Consider the following 24,976-nt stretch of genomic DNA (forward strand, 5'->3'; position numbering starts at 1 on the left):
AGAATTCCTGATTTTCTCTTACTGGTACAGTCCTTGGCCTTACCTATTAGCTGACTTTGTGTGTCCAAACAACAGAGTTGTATAGTAACAAAGTAGAACTACTTCACTACTGTACTTAAGTAGTAAAATACTGTATCTGTATTCTTTTAAAGTAATGTTTTATTTTCTCCTACTTCCATTTTTACTTAAATACATATTTTGGAAGAGTTTAATACTTTTTCCTTGATAAATGTTTTATATGCTATTTAGTTACTCGTTACATTTATAAACATATTGCAAACCACATTATCACTGCCAAAGCGGAAGATGGCTCTGTAATTGGGTACATTCTTGTCTGTGTACTGCTGCTACAGCCAAAGAATTTGTGAGTGTCCTTTTGCCTAAACATTTAAAATAATCTTAACAATATTTTATTCAGACTATTGACTGTACATAACCCAGTACTGTCCTTTTTCTTTCAGTAATTGAGTATTTTACAATAAAATACTTGCAATACTTAATTACAAAAATGTTAAATACTTTAGTACTTACACTTCAGTGTGGAGCTTTAAGAACACTTCTACTTCTACTCAAGTCTGGCTCTCCAATACTTTACTCTCCAGCCTGCCATATTAGGCAACAGCACAAAATTCTAATTTTGACTAAGAAAATGTTGAGGACAACATTCAATTGAGTTTTGTCTGCTAATTCAAGATGCACCAGTCAACCATAACATTAACACCACATTTTTGTTACTACAATCACTATCCATTTTTTTTTCATTCAAATTTTGTGTTCCACTTAGTAGTTTAATTCGAGACTGCTTATCTGCATAATTATCCTCCCATCACCTGTTCTTCAAATGTCAAGAAAGTGGAAATAGGGAGGTGGTTTTAATGTTGTGATGGATTTAGGGTTTAGAGTTGGAGAAGAGGTTAGTAAGATTAATGGCGAATGTGCAACCGATTATGTGTGGAACCCTTTTTTAAAAAGGAACTACAGGGCCATCTAAAAAAAATAGAATATCTTTGAAAAGTTACTTTATTTCAGTAATTCAGTTCAAAATGTGAAACTCATATATTATATAGATGTAATACACACAGAGTGATCTATTTTAAGCGTTTATTTATTTTATTTTTGATGATTATGGCTCACAGCCAATGAAACCCGAAAATCAGTGTATCAGAAAATTAGAATATTATATAAGACCAATTAATACTTTCTGCAGTGTGGGCAGTGTGCCAAGTCCTGCTGGAAAATGAAATCTGCATCTCCATAAAAGTTGTCAGCAGAGGTAAGCATAAAGTGCTGTAAGATTTTCTGGGAAAAGACTGCACTGACTTGATAATAAAACACAGTGGATCAACACCAGCAGATGACATGTCTCTCCAAACAATCACTGATCATCAGTAAATTTTACATTTCATTTGTAAAAGAGTGGAGAGACACACAGTCCAAACTGCTCGAGGTCTAGTGTGAAGTTTCCACCAATCAGTGATGGTTTGGAGAGACATGTCTGTCATCTGCTGGTGTTGATCCACTGTGTTTTATTATCAAGTCTAAAGTCAGTGCAGTTTTGTTTTCCCACAAAATCTTACAGCACTTCATATCTTACAGCTTCACTCTGCTAATAACAACTTTTATGGAGATGCGGATTTCATTTTCCAGCAGGACTTGACACACTGCCCACACTGCAGAAAGTACCAGTTGGTTTTATATAATATTCTAATTTTCTGATACATCTAAATACATTTTTGGGTTTTCATTGGCTGTAAGCCATAATAATCAACAATAAAAGAAATAAATGCTTAAAATAGATCATTCTGTGTTTAATACATCTATATAATATATGAGTTTCACATTTTGAACTGAATTACTGAAATAAAGTAACTTTTCAAAGATTTTCTATTTTTTTAAGATGGCCCTGTATTGTTAACAAATATTGTTGTTGTTAATGAACTATTTTATGATGCAAATAACTTTTAATGAGTGTTCATGATTCTACAAAGAAACAGACAGTTTAGGAACTATTTTTAACTGTGTAAAATAAAGTCTCTAATAAACCCTTTATTTTTTAACAGAAATGTGAAGGCACAAAAACATCTGAGCTTGAGATTGTTGGGATCTCCACAAATGCCAACAATGACACCGTTCTCCTATGTGCCAGTATGGAGGAGTTTGTGGTTCCAGCGGAAATTTGGGCTGGCAACATTGACGGCATTGTCCCTGCTTTGCCCCTCACCATTAGGGTCACGATGGAGGGAGGGGTAATTTGCGCCCTGGACAGCCCAGTGTTCAATGAAGTTAATTAAGTTTGTTTGTTTATACTGTTTCTGAATGTGTTGCTTTGTGGTTGTTCATGAGTCCATGTGGATGCTGAAGTGTCGAAGCTTGTTTATGTTATATTTACAGGGTTGCAAATATAATATTTTATATTATTTTATATCTTCATATTAAAGTATACTTTAAAAAAATGTTTAAAAGAATCTTAAATCATTCGATGTGAAGATTAAATGCAATGTTTGGCTAAATGATGAGGATACAACTAAGTAATATGGCCCAAAAATATATACTTGGTGATATGACAAAACATTTTACTTAGTTTTAAGAATACACTACTACAAAAATGTAATATATGATTTTATTTGGTAATATTATTGCATACAATATGATATGACAATTGATATATTAAAAAAATACAGGGATTTCAGACTGTAACAGAAGCCAATGATCCAACATCTAGAAAGGGAAAGTTTGATAACGAACTTTAAGTTATCTTGGAAAAGTGCGCTAATAACATAGAAAAATAAAATGGTTGCTAAACAGATTTTAATTCTTAAAAAAGTATCATACACTCCTTATAAATCAGAGTAATAAGTCATTTTACAAGAACTTGTCCTCTAATTACATGAAATATTTTCTTTTTAACATATTTTCTTTTTTTTTTATGTCATACACTCCTTACAGAATGGAAGTTAGTAATTTTACAAGAACTTGTCCTATAATTACCTGAAATCTTTCACTTTTAACAGATTTAAATTCTTTTACAGTATCATATATTCTTATATGATATCTGTTATCTGAAGGTTGCCATCATGTAAATAACAGTGTGTTTTGTTATTTGACAGAGTTTTCCAAACAATTTACAGCATAAAAATGTCAAAATACATATATTTTGAAGTAAATGAAAGTAATATTACAATAAATTGTCAATAAGATTCTTTTTTCTTTAAAATTACAGATAAATAACATTTCTTTTAACAAAAGGAATCTCATTTATTTGTCTTTTGACTCACTAACTTTCTGTGCTATTTATTTACTCAAAATATGCTGTGGCAATAATCAAAAAAAGAGCAACCATAGACTGTATTATTTTCAGAAACTCACACACAAACACAAACCCATTAAAACACACACAAACACTCCTTCGCTGCCATAATACACTCCAGCCAAGAGGAAAAAAAATGCTTGTGAACATAACAGTGTTTAAATAATTAATAATCTAGGGTAAAGGAGACCTTAAACTTAATTAAACAGTGAAACTAAAGATTATATCTGTGTTCCATTCGGTTTTAAAATGTGCGTTGCTTCTTATTTACAGCAAAATGTAAAAAATATCTAACTACTTTACTGGTCTGTATTTTTACACCCAAGCCTGTGTTCAGTGAGTGTGTTTTTACACTGAAACCCCATAAACATTCCCTTTAAAAAATGTACAGTCAAATAAAAAAACTGAGGATTCTTGTCATTTAAATTTATAGATTTCAACTGTGTTTACAGAAAATTCGTTGAAAGAGGTGTTTTTACTACATAATGTCACCTGTAGGTGGCAGTAAAGCAGTAAATGACCACTCGAACCTTAAAAACATAATGAAGGAGAGAGCCCACTCATTTCTTCTGAAGTGCACTTAATTAGTTAATAAGCTTTTCATTTTACACCCACTGAAGCACTGAACTGTTTAACTGTAAATCCTAAACCTCGTTACTGTTTTCCTCAGTGCCTTTTTCTCTGAAATAAAAAGAACATTGTGTAAAAGGTATTTTACCTACAATAAGGAATCATAGGGAGTAGGGAGAAGGGACCATGTTGTGAACTGGACGCGCCCCACAGACGTGCCCTAGCAGCGCGCGCAGAGGAGCGGCTTATTTCTTGGTCTGAGGTAAGTGTGGCTAACAGTCACTGGAATGAGTTTAATATGTGATAACGGTGAAAATACAACAAAAAACGCCACGTTTAATGTCTTCTTCGTATATTTAGTTAGAAATCCGACAAATGAATATAAATCATACAGAATTATTTAGAAAAGAAAGGTTAAAATACTGTTATTTCTGTGTGTGTACAAACCTTAGCGCTCTAACTAACAGGCAGCTCAGAGTTAGCAGGCTAACTAGCGTTAGCTCCCTCAGAATAATACAGGGAATTCTAACATTTACACTCGTACACAGACCTCAGACACCTGAATATTTGAGAAACAGAAGATAAAAAAGCATAATGAGCTAGCTAGCTAGTTCATTATTGGGCTTTTCACTTTTTCAGGCAGTATTTTAGCTAGCATTAGCGGCTAGCCATCCACTGCAGTCTGCCATGCACTGGTTTAAACCGGTTTAATCTGGTTTAAACCAATGTAAAGTGTTCTAAAGACTGACTGACTGAACACCACTGCAAATGTTCTCTTTCTCCATGATTATGTATGTACAATTACAAGCATTTAAACATTATTTTAACAGGTTCTGTTCCTGACTGGGGTTATCTATTATCATCACTGTTCAAAATCTACCGCAGACACAATCAATAGTATAAAGCTGCAGCCTTGGAGACTGCAGTTTTAGGACTAGCAGTTGTAGGACCCTTTGTTTTCGCGACACTGCCACCTAGCGAAATTAATGACTTACCACTCCTTAATATAATATCAATGTTTAACTACTTAAAGATTTAAAGGCTTATTTCACACAAATATCACCAATTCAGCTACTTACAATTTTAGTGTTTATTTCACCCAAATATTACTCTGTCTTAAAATATGTCTTAGAACTCCCAACCACATATCAGAGAAACAAGAAAGACTTGGGCTATAATATTTAATATTAATATGTAACTTTATTTAATATCTGAAATGGATTCAAACTACTTTTCGGAAGATTGAAATCTTTTTGGAACTTCAAACTACTCTAGTGTCTATTAGAGCTGGGCGATATTGTAAAAAAAAAAATCTCAATATTCTTCAAATATATGAGCAATTCTTAATTATGATTAAAAATGACAAATTTTCAGTTCTTATATATATATATATATATATATATATATATATATTTAATTGTAAACAGACAACACCATTTAAAATGAGGCAAACTCTAGTTCCTTTTAAAGTTAATTTTATTTTTTACAAATAGTAAGCAGCCCCCTTCAAACTTACATGCAGCTTTTATATTAAGGATGGTAAAAACATAACCTAATTGTTATATGCATCTTGAAAAGCAGACTTGATAATCTGTAAAATAAAAAAAAAAACATAAAATTATTATTATAAATGACAACACGTATTGTTTAAGATTATTAACTTAACTATATAGTTCATCAGTATTCATTAAATAAGTATTTATCGTTACACCCAAGAAAGTAGGCTAACGTTACACTGGTTTAATGTACTGAAACGTGGTAAACATATAATACAGACATTGTCATGTTTTATATTTCAATCAATGTGCTAAGCAGAACTAATGATCATATCGTGCTATTCTTTCATTCAAAATATAACTAAAAGGCTAATAGATGTTTTGAAGCAAGCAATCCTAGGTTAACACGTAATGTTAGGTGCTTGTAATGCTTTTTAGGCTAAGGTTACATATACAGTCACATCCTGTGTAGATTACATTGATGTCTAATTCAAAACATCTGAATATTTTAATACTTTTAATTTAGGCTATAACTTGATTCACTTTCCGACTGTAATCCATCGTGTCCACGATCACTTTCTTAAAGTGGCAGTGTCGCGAAAACTGCAGGTCCTGAAACTTCGGATCCTAAAACTGCAGTCTCCGAGGCTGCAGCTTTACCCTTCTCGACACAATTAGTAACAAGCTCTCTGTTCTAAATATTTTTAATAAATGTATTTGACTAAAATATTCTAAAGTCTGTCTAAGGGGTTTTGTATTATTCAGCATTAAACTTTAATTGTTAATTGTAAATTATAGCAAATTAGGGTGTTAAACATCTATTTTGTTATAAATGCCAATAAATGTTAACTCAACATTGCAATTTAAAAAAATCACAATTTTCTTAAAAAGATGTGTAATAAAATTAATAAAGTAATTAATAACTAATTAACACATTTTTAATAGTTATTGCTTTTACAGTATAAGTTGAAAATAATTTATTTATTTTCGTTTTTTAAAAGTAAGTAAGTTTTTGCCTGTTGACACACTAACAATGTTAACAACAGTAAAAATATGCTAGACATTTTAAATGTAAATTTTACTTAGTAAATTGTGGAGTGTACTGTAATGATAAGTTTTCATCTGACATATAATTGACTTTAAATTATTTATTGTGGCTTTAAGCTCAAAAAGAGTTACTAATTACTTCCTTTTTTAATTGTACAGGATCAAGAAAGCTGTGGCGTTACAAGAAAGCACTTGTAAGTATAAACAATTGATCAATTCTAACAGTTAAATAATTAATAATTAGAAATGTTAAGATCTTAAAGGAAAGTAAAGTCGCTCTGGATAAGGGCGTCTGCTAAATACCTTAAATGTAATGTAAATGTAAAATCTGTGATCAGCCGATATTTCTCAATTTAGCCAATGCTCTGATCAGATCATATTAGGGAGATTAGGTTTATAGCAGCTCTGTAGCTCACTGTTCCTTATTCAACAGCTAAATGTTACTCTTTACAAAATTCAATAGTATGTCTTTTAAATCCTGCTTCACTAGCCTTAAGATTTACATTTGTTAGACAACTAATTTGTAGACTGTAATTTATGTATGTATAAAACTTTGATCTGAATGTAGTTCATTAGAAGTAGCTGTTAGAAGTTGTTAGAACAAAACCTAATGTTAGTGCAATTTGCATTTCTCTGTTTTTACAGGTCCCGAAAGTCCTTCTCCAAACTGACTCTGTTGAGAAAACGGCACCAAACTGACTCTGTTGAGAAAACGGCACCAAACTGACTCTGTTGAGAAAACGGCACCAAACTGACTCTGTTGAGAAAACGGCACCAAACTGACTCTGTTGAGAAAACGGCACCAAACTGACTCTGTTGAGAAAACGGCACCAAACTGACTCTGTTGAGAAAACGGCACCAAACTGACTCTGTTGAGAAAACGGCACCAAACTTACTCTGTTGAGAAAACGGCACCAAACTGACTCTGTTGAGAAAACGGCACTAAACTGACACTGTTGTGAAAACAGAACAATTTGAGATAATATTGTTGTAAAACCATAACCATTTGAGATCAGACACTGTTGTGAATACAAAACACCCTTTGAAGACAGACATTTGTGAAAACTGAACCCCCTGAAAACGGAACCCTTTAAAAACACTGTTGTGACAAGATAATCCTTTGAACAGACCTTTTTCCTTATTTATCCTGTTAGTATTTTCTTGTGATTTGTTTCAGTTCTGGTGATCTAAAGAAGCAGACTATCTGAAGCTGAAGACCATCTCCATCTGGACCTTATCTGCATTTGAAGACTGTCAAACATCCACATCATTACATTTAGTTAATTTCCTTGCCATTTTATTGCTTATTCATAATTTTAATCCAACTTTCACGTATTAACGACTGCACATTGCTTGTGGATTGGATTCCTTCTGTTTTTGAATTATAAGTACACTTTATTGTTATATTAAATATTGTGTGTGGATACTAAGTTTTTTCTGAATTTATTTTAGATCTATTTAAGCCTTATAAATAAGGTTGTTTCTTAAGAAACTATTTTTGCTTTTAGAAACTGACTCGTAAATTGATATCTTGAACCAACAAATATATCTTGGGTACTGAGTTTTGTAAGTGTGAAAATAATTTGATTAAATTGAGAAAAATATACATAGTCTTTGGGAAAACTGAAAGTCTTTAAAGAAACTTTGTAAGGGATATAAATATATACATATATATATATATATATCATCTGGATAAAGGTTCTCCAATCAGAAAAGGTATTCCCATTTCAATCCATATAGTTGTGGACATTTTGTTAGGTTGTTATATACCTTGGGTACTGAGTTTTGTAAGTGAAAAATTATTTGATTAAATTGAGGAAAAATATACACAGTCTTTGGAAAAAACAGAAAGTCTTTATTAAAGAATCGTTATAAGGGATCTATATCTTATCTGGATAAAAGTTCTTCAGTCAGAAAAGGTATTATACCCATTTCACTCCATATAGTTGTGAACATTTTGTAAGGTTGTTATATATCTTGGGTACTGAGTTTTGTAAGTGTGAAAAATAATTTGATTAAATTGAGGAAACATATACACAGTTTTTGGAAAAAACTGAAAGTCTTTTTTAAAATAACATTGTAAGGGATATATATCTCATCTGGATAAAGGTTCTCCAATCAGAAAAGGTATTATACCCATTTTACTCCATATAGTTGTGGACATTTTGTTAGGTTGTTATTTGAGGTACTTGCTATACAGCAGTAACAAACTAATCAAGCAAAAGTAGCTAAACAATATATTTGAGTAGTCAACAATAAAACTGCAAGAACGTCTTAGTTTTACTGGGTAAGATTTACATTTTTTATACTAAAGTTTATTGTGGTATACTGTTAAAACTAAAAAATGCCGAGGAAAAGCAAGAGAGCCATCGCAGCAAAGCACCGTGAGGCAGCTAAGGTAAAACCTGGAAGTGCTGAACAGCCAGTAAACAACGTTAGTGCACACGTGACCACAGTCTGTGCATTTCATAATCAAGATGATGACCGCTATAAGCTGTTTAGTAGAGGAGTTCAGTGTACCTGTAATTCACTTACATTTCTAGCAGTACACAGTGAAAATAATGACCTGACCAGCCTAAACCTAGACCAGATATTAACACAGGGTGATGCTGTTTATACTCAAGTTAAACAAACATTACTGAATGAAGGGAGGTTTCAGAGTAACCTGCTGGCATCTGATGAGCTTCCCTGTACACTAGAGACAGACACGCAGTGTTATAGTGTTATTAAACACCCACAGAGATTCGGATTTCTGAAAGATGAGGCTCCACAGGGGCTGGATGAGTATGTGAATTTGGAGAGAGCACTAAACTGTCTGAGAGGTGATGTAACTGATGCTCTGCTGATCACTGGAGGAACGTGTGTTGCTGTGTTCAGAGATCGCTCAGGTAGATTCGGGTTCTTTGATCCTCACTCTAGAACACCTGAAGGACTAAAAGCTGATAAGAATGCAGGTACAGCTGTGATGATCACATTTGCAAACTTAGAGGACATGACTGAAAGGTTACTAATACTGTACCAGGTGTGTCTTCACTTGAAGGATAATCATCAGTATGAGCTCCTCCCTGTGTCTTTCATGAACAGAAACACTGCCACTACTGATAATCTCTCTCGAGAGGTGCAAATAACAGCAGAGCCATGTTCTGATATGTCCTCTGACATTAGCCAATCTGTGGAGCAGAATGTGGCAAAATTAAGCAAAACTCAAAAAAAGAGGCTATATTTTCAGCAAAAACACAGTAAGAAAAAACAACAGTCCATACACAAAGATGGAGAAAAAACAGCAACATTAAACTCGAAAAACAAATATGCAAATGACCCTACATTCAGAGAAAAGAAGAAACAAAGCAGTCAAATGAGGTACATTGAAAATATAAATTACAGATATGAAAAGCAAAGATCTGTAAGAATTAATTACATGGTGAACACAATATTTAGAGCAAAGCAAAAACTGTACATTCGCAAAAGCTACAGAAATAACCCAGACTATCGTGAAAAACAAAGACGATATGTAACCAACAGCTACAGAAATAACCCAGACTATCGCGAAAAACAAAGACGATATGTAACCAACAGCTACAAAAATTACCCAGACTATCGTGAAAAACAAAGACGATATGTAACCAACAGCTACAGAAATAACCCAGACTATCGCGAAAAACAAAGACGATATGTAACCAACAGCTACAAAAATTACCCAGACTATCGCGAAAAACAAAGACTATATGTAACCAACAGCTACAGAAATAACCCAGACTATCGCGAAAAACAAAGACGATATGTAACCAACAGCTACAAAAATTACCCAGACTATCGCGAAAAACAAAGACGATATGTAACCAACAGCTACAGAAATAACCCAGACTATCGCGAAAAACAAAGACGATATGTAACCAACAGCTACAGAAATAACCCAGACTATCGCGAAAAACAAAGACGATATGTAACCAACAGCTACAGAAATAACCCAGACTATCGCGAAAAACAAAGACGATATGTAACCAACAGCTACAGAAATAACCCAGACTATCGCGAAAAACAAAGACGATATGTAACCAACAGCTACTGGAAAGATGAGGCTTTCAGACAAAGACAGAAGCAATATTTTACATATCGATACAGAAATGATTTGAATTTTTCTGAGCAGAAGAAACTGAAATTTAAAAGCCTGCACCAGACTGATCTCCATTTCAGGATGAATCACAGAGAACAGTGCTTACTGCGGTCAAAAAACAGAGCATCTCAACTTAATGCCCTACACAAGATACACTGTGCACAACAAATACAGAGGAAATACAGACTAACCCGTTTCCAGCAGCAGAGAAACACACCAGTACAAATACAACCAACACAAAACAATGAATCCCTAAATCCAGAAGTGCAGAAATCTCTAATCCGTTTTAAAGAAATCATAAAATCTGGTCCAAGTTACATTTGCACAGTCTGTCATAGAGCATTGTTTTCTGATCAGGTCCGTCTGTGTGATCACACAAACTATCAAAAAAACACAGCATTAGCTTCAAACTGCTTGACTGGAAAATATTTTCACATTTGTTCCTCTGAGTGTCCTGATAACTGTGCACCTGAAGAAATGAAAAATGAGTGGATCTGCCACAGCTGTCATGATAACTTGAGTAAAGGGAGAATGCCTTCTATCGCTTCTGCAAACAAACTCCAACTCGCACCCATTCCACCTGAACTGTGTGATTTAAATATACTGGAGAGACATGTCATATCTAAATATGTGTGTTTTGCCAAGGTCATCAGTCTTCCCAAAGGTCAGCAGAGAGCAATTAAAGGTGCTGTTGTGTCGGTTCCTTCAGATGTTGAAACAACAGTAAATGTTTTACCCAGACCCAGTGGTGAATCACAGCTACTCACAGTGAAGCTGAAAAGACGACTGTGTTACTCAGGCCATTATCAGTTCCAGACCATATCCATGCAGAAGGTCCTGTCTGCCTTACTTAAACTGAAGGAAATCCACCCTGAATACAGAGACATTGTAATAAACAATGTGGAGCAGGATGAATTATTTGATGATTTTCCAGACCAAATAAATGCTGATGATATTCCAGAAGATGAAATAGACTTGAACATGAACTCTGACAATGATGAAACAGTAGAGCAGAACTCTGAAAGTGAACAAAATGGAGAAAATGAGACTGAAAGCACAGAACAGAGTGCAGGTCTTGCATTAGACACATGTCTACAACCTCCAGATCTCGGTCAGCATCTGTTGTCTTTTAATGATGGAATATTTTGCATTGCCCCAGCTGAGAGAAACAATCCAGTAAGCATATTTAAAGTTCCTAAACTGGAAGCAATGGCTTTTCCTGTTCAGTTTCCAACTGGTGAAAACACATTTGATGAACCAGACAGACACACAGCTCTCTCACCCAGCAGATATTTCAATGCCAGGCTCTTTTCTGCCGATAATCGCTTTGCAAAAGACACAAACTACATTTTCTTTGCTCAGTTTGTGACTGAAATGAACCAAGCAAATTCCAGCATGTCAATCCAGCTAAGAAAAGCAAAATCAGTGACACGTGAAGGTCGAAAAATCAACAGTGCACTCTTACAGGATAAACGTGAATTAGAGAAACTCATACACAATAATGAGGGAAGCCGTTTTATGATGGCTTTAAGAGGTACCCCGGCCTATTGGGAAAAAACACTCAGAGACCTTTTTGCAATGCTTCGTCAACTTGGAACTCCTACTTTCTTCTGTACATTCAGTGCTGCAGAGATGAGATGGCCTGAAGTGATCACAGCGATTAAAGCACAGCAAGGTGAATCTGTGGACTTTTCAGCCCTGGACTGGTCAGAGAAATGTGAGATACTGCGCAGTAATCCTGTTACAGTAATGCGCATGTTTGAGAAACGTGTAGAAGCTCTCATGAACCTCATTCACTCTCCTGCTCAGCCCATCGGTCCCGTCGAAGACAGTTTTTATCGCGTTGAGTTCCAGCAGAGAGGCTCTCCACACATTCACTGCTTATTCTGGGTAAAAGATGCTCCAGAGTTTGAGAATGACCAAGATCAGGATGTTTGTGATTTCATTGACAGACACATTTCATGCAAACTGCCAGACCCAAATACAGACCCTGAACTGCACAAAACTGTTTCAGAAGTTCAAACACACAGCAGAAATCACTCTAAATCATGCAAAAAGAACAATAAACACTGCAGGTTTGGATTTCCTAAACCCCCCATGATGAAAACACTCATCACACGACCCAGACCACCCCCTGACACTGATTCAGATGATGAAGGTGAAAAAGATGAACCTGTGACACAAGCTAAATCAAAGCTTCAGCCAGTGTGGGATCTGCTGAATGATAAGACTCAGAACATTGAAAGCATCACGCAGCTGCTAGAAACTGTAAAAATGACATATGAAGAGTATAAAGACAATGTAAACAGTCTTAGTTCAGCAAGTGTAGTTATAATGCAACGTGAACCAAATGATTGCTGGGTAAATGGCTACAATCCATTGCTGCTCAAAGCCTGGGATGCCAACATGGATATACAATACATCCTGAACCCGTACACCTGTATAATGTACATTCTGTCATACATTTCAAAAGGTGAACATGAGATGAGTGAATACCTGAAAGGAGTGATAAAAGAAATGTGTCCAACCACATCTGAGAGAGAAAGCATGAAACAGGTGATGCATGCCTATTCCAAAAACAGAGAGGTCAGTGCACAGGAAGCTGTAGCTCGAACCTGCAGTCTAAAACTGAAATCATCATCCCGTGCTGTGATTTTCATACCCACTGATGATAACGCAGTAAAGATGAGTCTGCCTATGAGCTGCTTACAGGACAAAGCCCCTGATGATGAGAATGTGTGGATGACTGGATTAGCAGAAAAGTACATGGCCAGGCCTGATACACCAGAGTTTGAGAACATGTGCATGGCTGAATTTGCTAGTGAATATCGGGTTGTTTATGCAGATCAGAGAAAGGGTAAAAATGTACTTCCACTGCAGAATGACATGGGACACATCAAAAAGCGAACCAGAGGGAAACCTGCCATCATTCGATTTGCACGTTTTTCACAACAGAAACATCCAGAAAAATTTTATGGAACAGTACTAAAATTGTACCTGCCACACCGCAGCAGCTCACAGCTTAAAACTGCTCAGTTCAACACGTATGAAGCCTTCTATGCTTTCGCCTCAGTTAAACTGCCAGGAACAGACACACTGCAGCGTGTTCACACCACTGTAAATGAGAACAGAAAGAAGTATGAAAAGCACAGTGAAGCTATTGATAAGGCCATTGAGAATTTTGAACAGAATGGTCCAATTGAAGATGCCTGGACTAACTTGGCTCCAACAAATGAATTAATCCGATTAGAGTGCATGATAGAGCAACAACCCACAGATCCCACTGATATAACTGAAGCAGATGATGTTCCAGATTTCGCTCCATCCACATCTGATAACAGAACAGCCATGCCTGTAATAGAAGCTCCACAGGTGAATCCTGCAGTGATCAGAAAAATGTACCAGAGCCTAAATGAGACACAAGCTGCTGTGTTCTATGAGATAAGGGACTGGTGTAAAAGAAAAGTGCAGAATGAAAATCCAGAACCATTTTTTTATTATGTAGCTGGAACAGCAGGAACAGGAAAGAGTCACCTTATTAAGTCTGTGTATGCAGAGGCCACCAAAATCTTACAGAAAATGCCATGTGTAAGAGAGGAAGCAGATATGTCCAAACCCACAGTACTTCTGAGTGCATTTACCGGCTGTGCCAGTCATAACATTAATGGAAAAACACTCCACGCACTCCTGAAACTCCCGAGAAGCCTGAAACCTCCATATCAGGGACTCGGAAACAGTCTGGATGAGATTAGAGCGAATTTTTCTAATTTACAGATCATGATCATTGATGAAATATCCATGGTTTCTAAACCACTGTTTGCATATGTGAACTGGAGATTACAGCAGATTAAAGGAAATAATAAACCCTTTGGTAACATTTCTATTATGGCTGTCGGTGATTTTCAACAATTACCACCACTAGGAAAAGCTAGGCCACTGTGTGTGTATGAGGATCATGTGCTGGACTTCTGGAGAGATCACTTTAAGATGATCACACTGACAGAAATCATGCGTCAGAAAGATGATCTTGCCTTTGCTGAGCTGCTGAACAGACTGAGAGTAAAACAGAAACATGAAGCTCTGACTGATGCTGACAGATGTATGCTGGAACAGGTCATTAAACCTATTGAAGACTGTCCCCCTGAAGCATTACACATATTTCCGACTAATAAAGAAGTGGATGATTTCAACTCAGCAGCTATAACCTCACGATTTTCAGATATCATTAATATAGATGCAGAGGATTATAAGAAAGACCCTCGATCAGGTCAAATGCAGAGACAAGGTGCCCCCTTTAAAGGAGAGAAAGGTGATCTAATAGACACACTACAGGTGGCAGTTGGTGCACGAGTGATGCTCACCAGAAATATTGATGTAGAATCTGGGCTGGTGAATGGATCTTTTGGGAAAGTGGCTAAAATAATCACACAGACCCGTAACAGTGTTCCTGTGGTTCAGATGATTGGTCTTGAGATGGATAATGCTGATGCAGGACGAAAACACCGCAGTAAAGTACCTGGAGAATCTGATAATCTTGTTTACATTGAGAGAGAAGAGGAAAGTCTGAAAAGAAAAGGAACAGTTCGAAGACAGTTTCCAATGAAGTTAGCATTTGCATGCACTACTCATAAAGTGCAGGGAATGACGACTCATTCTGCTGTTGTGTCACTAAAAAAAATCTTTGAACCAGGCATGGCTTATGTTGCACTGAGCAGAACTACATCTCTAAGTGGACTACACATTATTGACTTTGATGAGAAGAAAATTTTCTGTGACCCTGAAATCAGCGCTGCACTGAAGAACATGCCCAAAGCTGACCTGCGTACTGTCCAGCCACTTCTGCAGACAATCAGAGAATCAAACATGAATCAAGCCATCACTATCATACATCACAACACTGAGGGATTACAGAATCACTTTGAAGACATCAAAAGCCATCATGAACTTCTTCTATCAGATGTTCTGTGTTTGACTGAGACTCATCTGACAGGTTCTTCTGTTCCTGACTGTCTTCAGTTGAATGGTTATAGAATGTATCAGCGTAACAGACATGTTTCCTACACTAACTACACTCATCTATCCAACAAAAGTGGAGGAGGGGTTGCCATTTATGTTAAAAATCACCTTCAGGCCCGTCCAGTGCAATATGTGCAGAATGTCACAGATCTGGAGTTTTTGCTGGTAAAGGTGGATGTCCCAAAGCAGGTTGTGATTGCAGTTGTGTACAGACCTCCAAACTACAGACTGTCAGAATTCATGCCAAACCTTGATGCCCTTTTGACCTTCCTCGAGATCATGGACTACAAACCTGCTGTGGTATGTGGAGACTTTAATGAAGATCAACTAAGTAACATGAACAAACCCATTCTGAACTTATTCCAATCAAAAGGATTTACACAGATTATTAATCATGCTACAACAGAGAAGAACACACTATTAGATCCAGTTTTTATTTCTAACCCAAACACGAGTGTTGCATCAGGAATTCTAAATACATACTACAGCTACCACAATCCTGTATATTGTGTGGTATAATAAAATAGACATTATAACAAATGTATGTATGTAGTGCAAATCAGTATATTTAGAATACATAATAAAATCTTGTATACATTTTTTAGGTATTGATGAAAAGAAAGTACTTACTTATACAAATAAAAGCATTTATTTTGTGTTTTGAGTCATTTGGAGAGCAGTGTGGAACAGTCTACACCCAAACTTACAACAGAACTGTCAGAAAGAAGATCTTGCCTTTGCTGAGCTGCTAAACAAGACAAATTGGAACAGAAACATGAAGCTCTGATGCTGACAGACGTATGCTGGAACAGGTCATTAAACATTGAAGACTGTCCTCCAGAACCATTACACATATTTCCTACTACAGTTTTTTTACAGCTGCTAAGAAGCGTTTACCAGTACTTTAGACACTTTTTTACTTTAGTCAATCACTTTGCAACTACTGTCAAAGTAATAAAGGCTAGTGACATTACAGAAACAGCATCACATTTGCATTTTTTAAATAAATTTTAAGTAATTGAGTGATATTTATCATATAGAACTACAGTGAAGACAAAAATAGTCTGTGGCAGTCATTCAGTAAAAAAGGAGCACGGTAGGGACATGATATTGTTGTCAAACTCTAGAAAAATGTTATTATAAATGTCATTAGCCTTAGTTCACAATTAAAATGCACAAATATAAAAATAATCTTTATTTTTATTTGAACACCGCCACACATTCTTACTCCTCTCTTATCCCTCTCTCTTATCATGGAAGAACTATTTATTCCCAGAGGTATCAAATAACAAAGAACAAATACTTTTTTACTTTACTTAAGTAGAAATGTAGGTTATCTACACTTTACAGGAATAATTATTTTTACATTTTCACACAATTATCTGAACATTCTACTTCTTACCTCTTAAAATAGCTTTTAAAACATGTCTAACTAAGGTTCTTTACAGTTTTTTACAGCTGCTAAGAAAGTTTATCTGTACTTTAGACACTTTTTCTAAACTGTAAATACAGCAACACACCCACCTTATACAATAAACCGAATAGTTGATTTTCTGCACAAAAGCTCATTTTGTTCTCACAGCACAAAAACCTGGATCCACATTAACTAATTCTTTCTCTAACCAACACATGTTCTCTGTTCCAGAGCTATATATAGTCAATCACTGTGCAACCACTGACAAATTAATAAAAGCTAGTGACACTTTTTTTTTTTTTTTTAGAGAAACCTTAAGAGAAACCTTTTTTTAACTTTACTACGATTAAAAATATATGCCTGTCACATCAGAAGGTCGGTAGGTGATAAAGCTCCATTCAATCACTGTGGCCAGGTCCACCAGAATGGCCCAAGGCTACACAGAGAGTCCCACCAAGCTCTCTGGCAGTCTGAGAAAGCTATGAAAGTCCCATAGGAGATCTCCTCCTGTTATTGTTGGGGGGGGGGCTTCTTAGCCAAGTACAGAGGTGTACTTGGCTTAACTTTTCTGGTGGCAGTTGAATGCAGAGTGCTGGAATAGCCCAAGGCTACAAGCACCACAAATGCACCACCCAAGGCCTCCCCTCTCTTTACATGGTTTGAGGGACAGCAACAGCCACAATGGACAGTCTATGGGCAGCACAGAGCAACACCCCCCCCCCTCCCCCCAATCTCTTTACATGATTTGAGGGACAGCAACATCAACAGTGGACAGTCCAGGGGCTGCACAGAGAACTCTGCCAAGCACCACCAGTGCAAAAACACCAGAAGTTTCCCATCTCCTTATCATCTCCCTATGTGGCTCATGGGAAAGCAACAACCCCAACACAATGGAGACTCTAGCGGCTACACAGAGAACTCTGATAAGCAGCAACACAGAAAAAAACTACATATTCCTGGCACCAAAGCAAAATACCTGAGCTGATACTTATGGCTACAGCAGACAGCCCTGCGGGGAAAAGTTACCCCTTTTAATGTTGTTGCCCTTAAAAAGGAGGTGATTTTCAGTTGGGACTGGGACTATTAAGTCATTATGTGTGTGTGATGTGATAAGTGAACAACATTATTTTTGCACAGTATTTATGTATGTGTGTGTGTGTGTGTGTGTGTGTGTGTGTGTGTGTGTGTGTGTGTGTTTTAGAGTGTGTGATGTGATAAGGCAACAAATTTTTTTTAAATTTATTTATGTGTGTATGTGTGTTGAGTTTAGTGTGTGTGATGTGCTAAGTGAAAACACATTTTTCACAGTATTTATTTGAATATGTATATGTGTGTTGAGTTTAGTGTGTGTGATGTGATAAGGCATCAACCCTATTTTACACAGTATTTATTCGAGTAAGTGTGTCAGTGTGTGTGTTGGGTTTAGTGTGTGTGGTGATAAAGGAACAAAAATATTTGCACACTATTTATATATGTGTATATGTGTGTGTTGAGTTTAGTCAGTGTGATGTAATAAGGAATCAACACTATTTTTGCATAGTATTTATTTGAGTATGTGTGTATCAGTGTGTGTGTTAAGTTTAGAGTGTGTGTTGTGATAAGTCATCAACACTCTTTGCACAGTATGTATATATGTTTGTGAGGTTAGTGTTTGTGATGTGATATTGTTATTGTTGGGGGGGGGGGGGGCTTCTTAGCCAAGTACAGAGGTGTACTTGGCTTAACTTTTCTGGTGGCAGTTGAATGCAGAGTGCTGGAATAGCCCAAGGCTACAAGCACCACAAATGCACCTCCCAAGGCCTCCCCTCTCTTTACATGGTTTGAGGGACAGCAACAGCCACAATGGACAGTCTATGGGCAGCACAGAGCAACACCCCCCCCCTCCCCCAATCTCTTTACATGATTTGAGGGACAGCAACATCAACAGTGGACAGTCCAGGGGCTGCACAGAGAACTCTGCCAAGCACCACCAGTGCAAAAACACCAGAAGTTTCCCATCTCCTTATCATCTCCCTATGTGGCTCATGGGAAAGCAACAACCCCAACACAATGGAGACTCTAGCGGCTACACAGAGAACTCTGATAAGCAGCAACACAGAAAAAACTACATATTCCTGGCACCAAAGCAAAATACCTGAGCTGATACTTATGGCTACAGCAGACAGCCCTGCGGGGAAAAGTTACCCCTTTTAATGTTGTTGCCCTTAAAAAGGAGGTGATTTTCAGTTGGGACTGGGACTATTAAGTCATTATGTGTGTGTGATGTGATAAGTGAACAACATTATTTTTGCACAGTATTTATGTATGTGTGTGTGTGTGTGTGTGTGTGTGTGTGTGTGTGTGTGTGTGTGTGTTTTAGAGTGTGTGATGTGATAAGGCAACAAATTTTTTTTAAATTTATTTATGTGTGTATGTGTGTTGAGTTTAGTGTGTGTGATGTGCTAAGTGAAAACACATTTTTCACAGTATTTATTTGAATATGTATATGTGTGTTGAGTTTAGTGTGTGTGATGTGATAAGGCATCAACCCTATTTTACACAGTATTTATTCGAGTAAGTGTGTCAGTGTGTGTGTTGGGTTTAGTGTGTGTGGTGATAAAGGAACAAACATATTTGCACACTATTTATATATGTGTATATGTGTGTGTTGAGTTTAGTCAGTGTGATGTAATAAGGAATCAACACTATTTTTGCATAGTATTTATTTGAGTATGTGTGTATCAGTGTGTGTGTTAAGTTTAGAGTGTGTGTTGTGATAAGTCATCAACACTCTTTGCACAGTATGTATATATGTTTGTGAGGTTAGTGTTTGTGATGTGATAAGTATTTGTGTGTGGGGGGGGGATTTTAAAAGCGAATAACACTATTTCTAAACAGTATTTATGTTTCTTTGTGCGAGTGTGTGTGTGTGTGTGTGTGTGGTGGGGGGCATGTAAAATGTGAACACCACTGTTTTGCACAGTATTTATGCATGTGTGTCTGCGGGGGGGGGGGGAGTTATGTGCAATTGTTTCAATAAAAATAAATACTATGCTGAGTATTTCTAAATTGTTCTCATTTTAGGGGGCCATGTTGCTTTTCCGAGTCTGAGAGAGTGTAACTTTTGGTTAAATACTGAAATCTAAAAACTTTTGGTTAAATACTGAAATCTAAAAAAACTTTTGGTTAAATGCTGAAATCTAAAAACTTTTGGTTAAATGCTAAAATCTAAAAACTTTTGGTTAAATACTGAAATCTAAAAAAAACTTTTGGTTAAATTCTGAAATCTAAAAACATTTGGTTAAACGCTGAAATCTAAAAACGTTTGATTAAACGCTGAAATCTAAAAACGTTTGGTTAAACGCTGAAATCTAAAAACATTTGGTTAAACGCTGAAATCTAAAAACGTTTGATTAAACGCTGAAATCTAAAAACGTTTGGTTAAACGCTGAAATCTAAAAACATTTGGTTAAACGCTGAAATCTAAAAACGTTTGATTAAACGCTGAAATCTAAAAACGTTTGGTTAAACGCTGAAATCTAAAAACGTTTGATTAAACGCTGAAATCTAAAAACGTTTGGTTAAACGCTGAAATCTAAAAACATTTGGTTAAACGCTGAAATCTAAAAACGTTTGATTAAACGCTGAAATCTAAAAACGTTTGGTTAAACGCTGAAATCTAAAAACGTTTGATTAAACACTGAAATCTAAAAACGCTTGTTTAAATGCTGAAATCGTAAAACTTTTGGTTAAACTTTTGATTGCTAATGTGTTGCTAGGCAGTTGCTATCATTTCTGAAAAGGTTGCTAAGCTGTTGCTAGGCAGTTGCTAATGTTTTCCAGGTGGTTGCTAAGCTATTGCTAACTGGTTGCTAGGCAATTGCTAACATATACCAGGTAGTTGCTAAGGTGTTGCTAGGTGGTTGCTAAGGTGTTGCTATGGTATCTGTAGTGGTTGCTAAGGTGTTTCTAAGTGGTTGCTAGGTGGTTGCTAAGGTGTTGCTATGGTATCCGGGGTGGTTGCTAAGATGTTGCTAGGTGGTTGCTAAGGTGTTGCTATGGTATCTGGGGTGGTTGCTAAGGTGTTTCTAGGTGGTTGCTAGGTGGTTGCTAAGGTGTTGCTATGGTATCCGGGGTGGTTGCTAAGGTGTTGCTAGGTGGTTGCTAAGGTGTTGCTAGGTGGTTGCTAAGGTGTTGCTATGGTATCTGGGGTGGTGGCTAAGGTGTTGCTAGGTGGTTGCTAGGTGGTTGCTAAGTGGTTGCTAGGTGGTTGCTAAGGTATTGCCTGGTGGTTGCTAAGGTGTTGCTATGGTAACCGGGGTGGTTGCTAAGGTGTTGCTAGGTGGTTGCTAGGTGGTTGCTAAGGTGTTGCTAGGTGGTTGCTAAGGTGTTGCTATGGTATCTGGGGTGGTTGCTAAGGTGTTGCTAGGTGGTTGCTAGGCAGTTGCTATCATTTCTAAAGTGGTTGCTAGGCAGTTGCTATCATTTCTAAAGTGGTTGCTAAGTTGTTGCTAAGTGGTTGCTAGGCAGTTGCTAACGTTTTCCTAATGGTTGCTAAGGTGTTGGTAAGTGGTTGCTAGGCAGTTGCTAACGTTTTCCTAATGGTTGCTAAGGTGTTGGTAAGTGGTTGCTAGGCTGTTGCTATCATTTCTAAAGTGGTTGCTAGGCAGTTGCTATCGTTTCTAAGGTGGTTGCTAAGTGGTTGCTAACGTTTTCCTAGTGGTTGTTAAGGTGTTGCTAAGTGGTTGCTAGGCAGTTGCTAACGTTTTCCAGGTGTTTGCTAAGTGGTTGCTAACTGGTTGCTAGGCAGTTGCTATAATTTCTAAAGTGGTTGCTAAGTTTTTGCTAAGTGGTTGCTAGGCAGTTGCTAACGTTTTCCAGGTGGTTGCTAAGGTGTTGCTAAGTGGTTGCTAGGCAGTTGCTAACGTATTCCAGGTGGTTGCTAAGTGGTTGCTAGGCAGTTGCTATACGTTCTAAAGTGGTTGCTAAGCAGTTGCTAATGTTTTCCTAGTGGTTGTTAAGGTGTTGCTAGGTGGTTGCTAGGCAGTTGCTATCGTTTTAAATGTGGTTGCTAAGTGGTTGCTAAGTGGTTGCTAGGCAGTTGCTTTCATTTCTAAAAAGGTTGCTAAGCTGTTGCTAGGCAATTGCTAATGTTTTCCAGGTGGTTGCTAAGGTGTAGCAAACTGGTTGCTAGGCAGTTGCTAACGTATTCCAGGTGGTTGCTAAGTGGTTGCTAGGCAGTTGCTATACGTTCTAAAGTGGTTGCTAAGCAGTTGCTAATGTTTTCCTAGTGGTTGTTAAGGTGTTGCTAAGTGGTTGCTAGGCAGTTGCTATCGTTTTAAATGTGGTTGCTAAGTGGTTGCTAAGTGGTTGCTAGGCAGTTGCTTTCATTTCTAAAGTGGTTGCTAAGCTGTTGCTAGGCAGTTTCTAACGTTTTCCTAGTGGTTGCTAAGGTGTTGCTAACTGGTTGCTAGGCAGTTGCTAACGTTTTCCAGGTGGTTGCTAAGTTGTTGCTAAGTGGTTGCTAGGCAGTTGCTAACGTTTTCCAGGTGGTTGCTAAGGTGGTTGCTAAGCAGTTAATAGGTGGTTGCTAAAACCTGGCTGGGGTGCCGGGGTGTCCAAACTTTTGACTGATAGCTGCTCCATACAGCAGCTCCTCCATACACTCACAGTACTGGAGGAGCAGGGGAGAGAAGGGGTTCCGTGCGCAGAGCTGCTCGTGTGTGAGATGGAACTCTGGGCCCCCCATTCATTTCTATGGGAAAACTTCGTACGACATTTGTACGAAATCCGTACGACGTATCGTTTCGTAAAGCATATTTTCGGAAAGAACTCACTAAGTTCTATAGACCATCCGAATTTCGTCTTCATATCTCAAAAATTCTGACGTTCACAGCCGTTCAAAAATCTTCTAGTTCATTGTCTATGGAAAAAAGGGCGTACGTTTACGAAGTTTTTACGAAAACCGTACGATATATCGCTCCAAAAAGCACAAGCAACGTAATTCACTATAGGTCCCACGATCCCTGAAAGTTTCGTGATTCTACGTTAAAAGCCCTAGGAGGAGTAGCGTTTAACAAAAGTGAGGAAGAATAATAATAATAACTAGAAAAGGTAAAGTTCGTGAACGAACTTTAAGTTGGCTTGGAAAAGAACGCTAATAACGTTAAAAAGTTAAAATGGTTGCTAAACGCTAAATGCCAAAAACACGGAAATCTAAAAACGTTTGGTTAAACGTTGAAATCTAAAAATGTTTGGTTAAACGCTGAAAACTAAAAATGTTTGGTTAAACCCTGAAATCTAAAAACATTTGGATAAATGCTAAAATCTTGAAAGTGGTTGCTAGGCAGTTGCTAACGTCTTACAGGTGGTTGCTAAGCTGTTGCTAAGCGGTTGCTAGTTATTTGCTAATGTATTACACATGGTTGCTAAGTGGTTGCAAGGCGGTTGCTAAACAGTTGCTTACGTTTTCCTAGTGGTTGCTAAGGTGTTGCTAAGTGGTTGCTAGGCAGTTGCTATCGTTTCTAATGTGGTTGCTAAGCTGTTGCTAGGCTGTTGCTAACGTTTTCCAGGTGGTTGCTAAGGTGTTGCTAAGTGGTTGCTAGGCAGTTGCTAACGTTTTCCAGGTGGTTGCTAAGGTGTTGCTAACTGGTTGCTAGGCAGTTGCTATAATTTCTAAAGTGGTTGCTAAGTGGTTGCTAGGCAGTTGCTAACGTTTTCCAGGTGGTTGCTAAGGTGTTGCTAAGTGGTTGCTAGGCAGTTGCTAACGTTTTCCAGGTGGTTGCTAAGGTGTTGCTAACTGGTTGCTAGGCAGTTGCTATAATTTCTAAAGTGGTTGTTAAGTGGTTGCTAGGCAGTTGCTAACGTTTTCCTAGTGGTTGCTAAGGTGTTGCTAAGTGGTTGCTAGGCAGTTGCTATCGTTTCTAAAGTGGTTGCTAAGCTGTTGCTAGGCTGTTTCTAACGTTTTCCTGGTGGTTGCTAAGGTGTTGCTAACTGGTTGCTAGGCAGTTGCTATCATTTCTAAAGTGGTTGCTAAGTGGTTGCTAGGCAGTTGCTAACGTTTTCCAGGTGGTTGCTAAGGTGTTGCTAAGTGGTTGCTAGGCAGTTGCTTACGTTTTCCAGGTGGTTGCTAAGGTGTTGCTAAGTGGTTGCTAGGCAGTTGCTATCGTTTCTAAAGTGGTTGCTAGGCAGTTGCTAACGTTTTCCATGTGGTTGCTAAGTGGTTGCTAGGCAGTTGCTATCATTTCTAAAGTGGTTTCTAAGTGGTTGCTAGGCAGTTGCTAACGTTTTCCTAGTGGTTGTTAAGGTGTTGCTAAGTGGTTGCTAGGCAGTTGCTATCATTTCTAAAGCGGTTGCTAGGCAGTTGCTAACGTTTTCCATGTGGTTGCTAAGTGGTTGCTAGGCAGTTGCTATCATTTCTAAAGTGGTTGCTAAGTGGTTGCTAGGCAGTTGCTAACGTTTTCCAAGTGGTTGCTAGGCAGTTGCTAAGTGGTTGCTAGGCAGTTGCTAACATTTTCCAGGTGGTTGCTAAGTGGTTGCTAGGTAGTTGCTAACATATTCCAGGTGGTTGCTAGGCAGCTGCTAAGTGGTTGCTAGGCAGTTGCTAACGTTTTCCAGGTAGTTGCTAAGTGGTTGCTAGGCAGTTGCTAACATTTTCCAGGTGGTTGCTAGGCAGTTGCTAAGTGGTTGCTAGGCAGTTGCTAACGTTTTCCAAGTGGTTGCTAGGCAGTTGCTAAGTGGTTGCTAGGCAGTTGCTAACGTTTTCCAGGTGGTTGCTAAGTGGTTGCTAACTGGTTGCTAGGCAGTTGCTATCATTTCTAAAGTGGTTGCTAAGTGGTTGCTAGGCAGTTGCTAACGTTTTCCTAGTGGTTGCTAAGTGGTTGCTAGGTAGTTGCTAACATATTCCAGGTGGTTGCTAGGCAGCTGCTAAGTGGTTGCTAGGCAGTTGCTAACGTTTTCCAGGTGGTTGCTAAGTGGTTGCTAGGCAGTTGCTAACGTTTTCCAGGTGGTTGCTAGGCAGTTGCTAAGTGGTT

The 24,976-nt window shown here is 37.6% G+C and overlaps 1 protein-coding gene and 1 long non-coding RNA gene across 2 annotated transcripts in view; one reads left to right on the forward strand and one right to left on the reverse strand.

The window, feature by feature from the left end:
• Positions 1 to 24,976, reverse strand: part of LOC103026919 (exostosin-1) — a 439,195-nt gene that overhangs the window by 83,892 nt on the left and 330,327 nt on the right. The window lies entirely within an intron of this gene.
• On the forward strand, positions 6,438 to 7,842 carry LOC125802157 (uncharacterized). Its single transcript, XR_007439101.1, has 2 exons — positions 6,438 to 6,614; positions 7,066 to 7,842. It is a non-coding gene; the product is annotated as an uncharacterized LOC125802157 (long non-coding RNA).

This window comes from Astyanax mexicanus, chromosome 1, assembly GCF_023375975.1.
Source record: "Astyanax mexicanus isolate ESR-SI-001 chromosome 1, AstMex3_surface, whole genome shotgun sequence".
NCBI lineage: Eukaryota > Metazoa > Chordata > Actinopteri > Characiformes > Acestrorhamphidae > Astyanax > Astyanax mexicanus.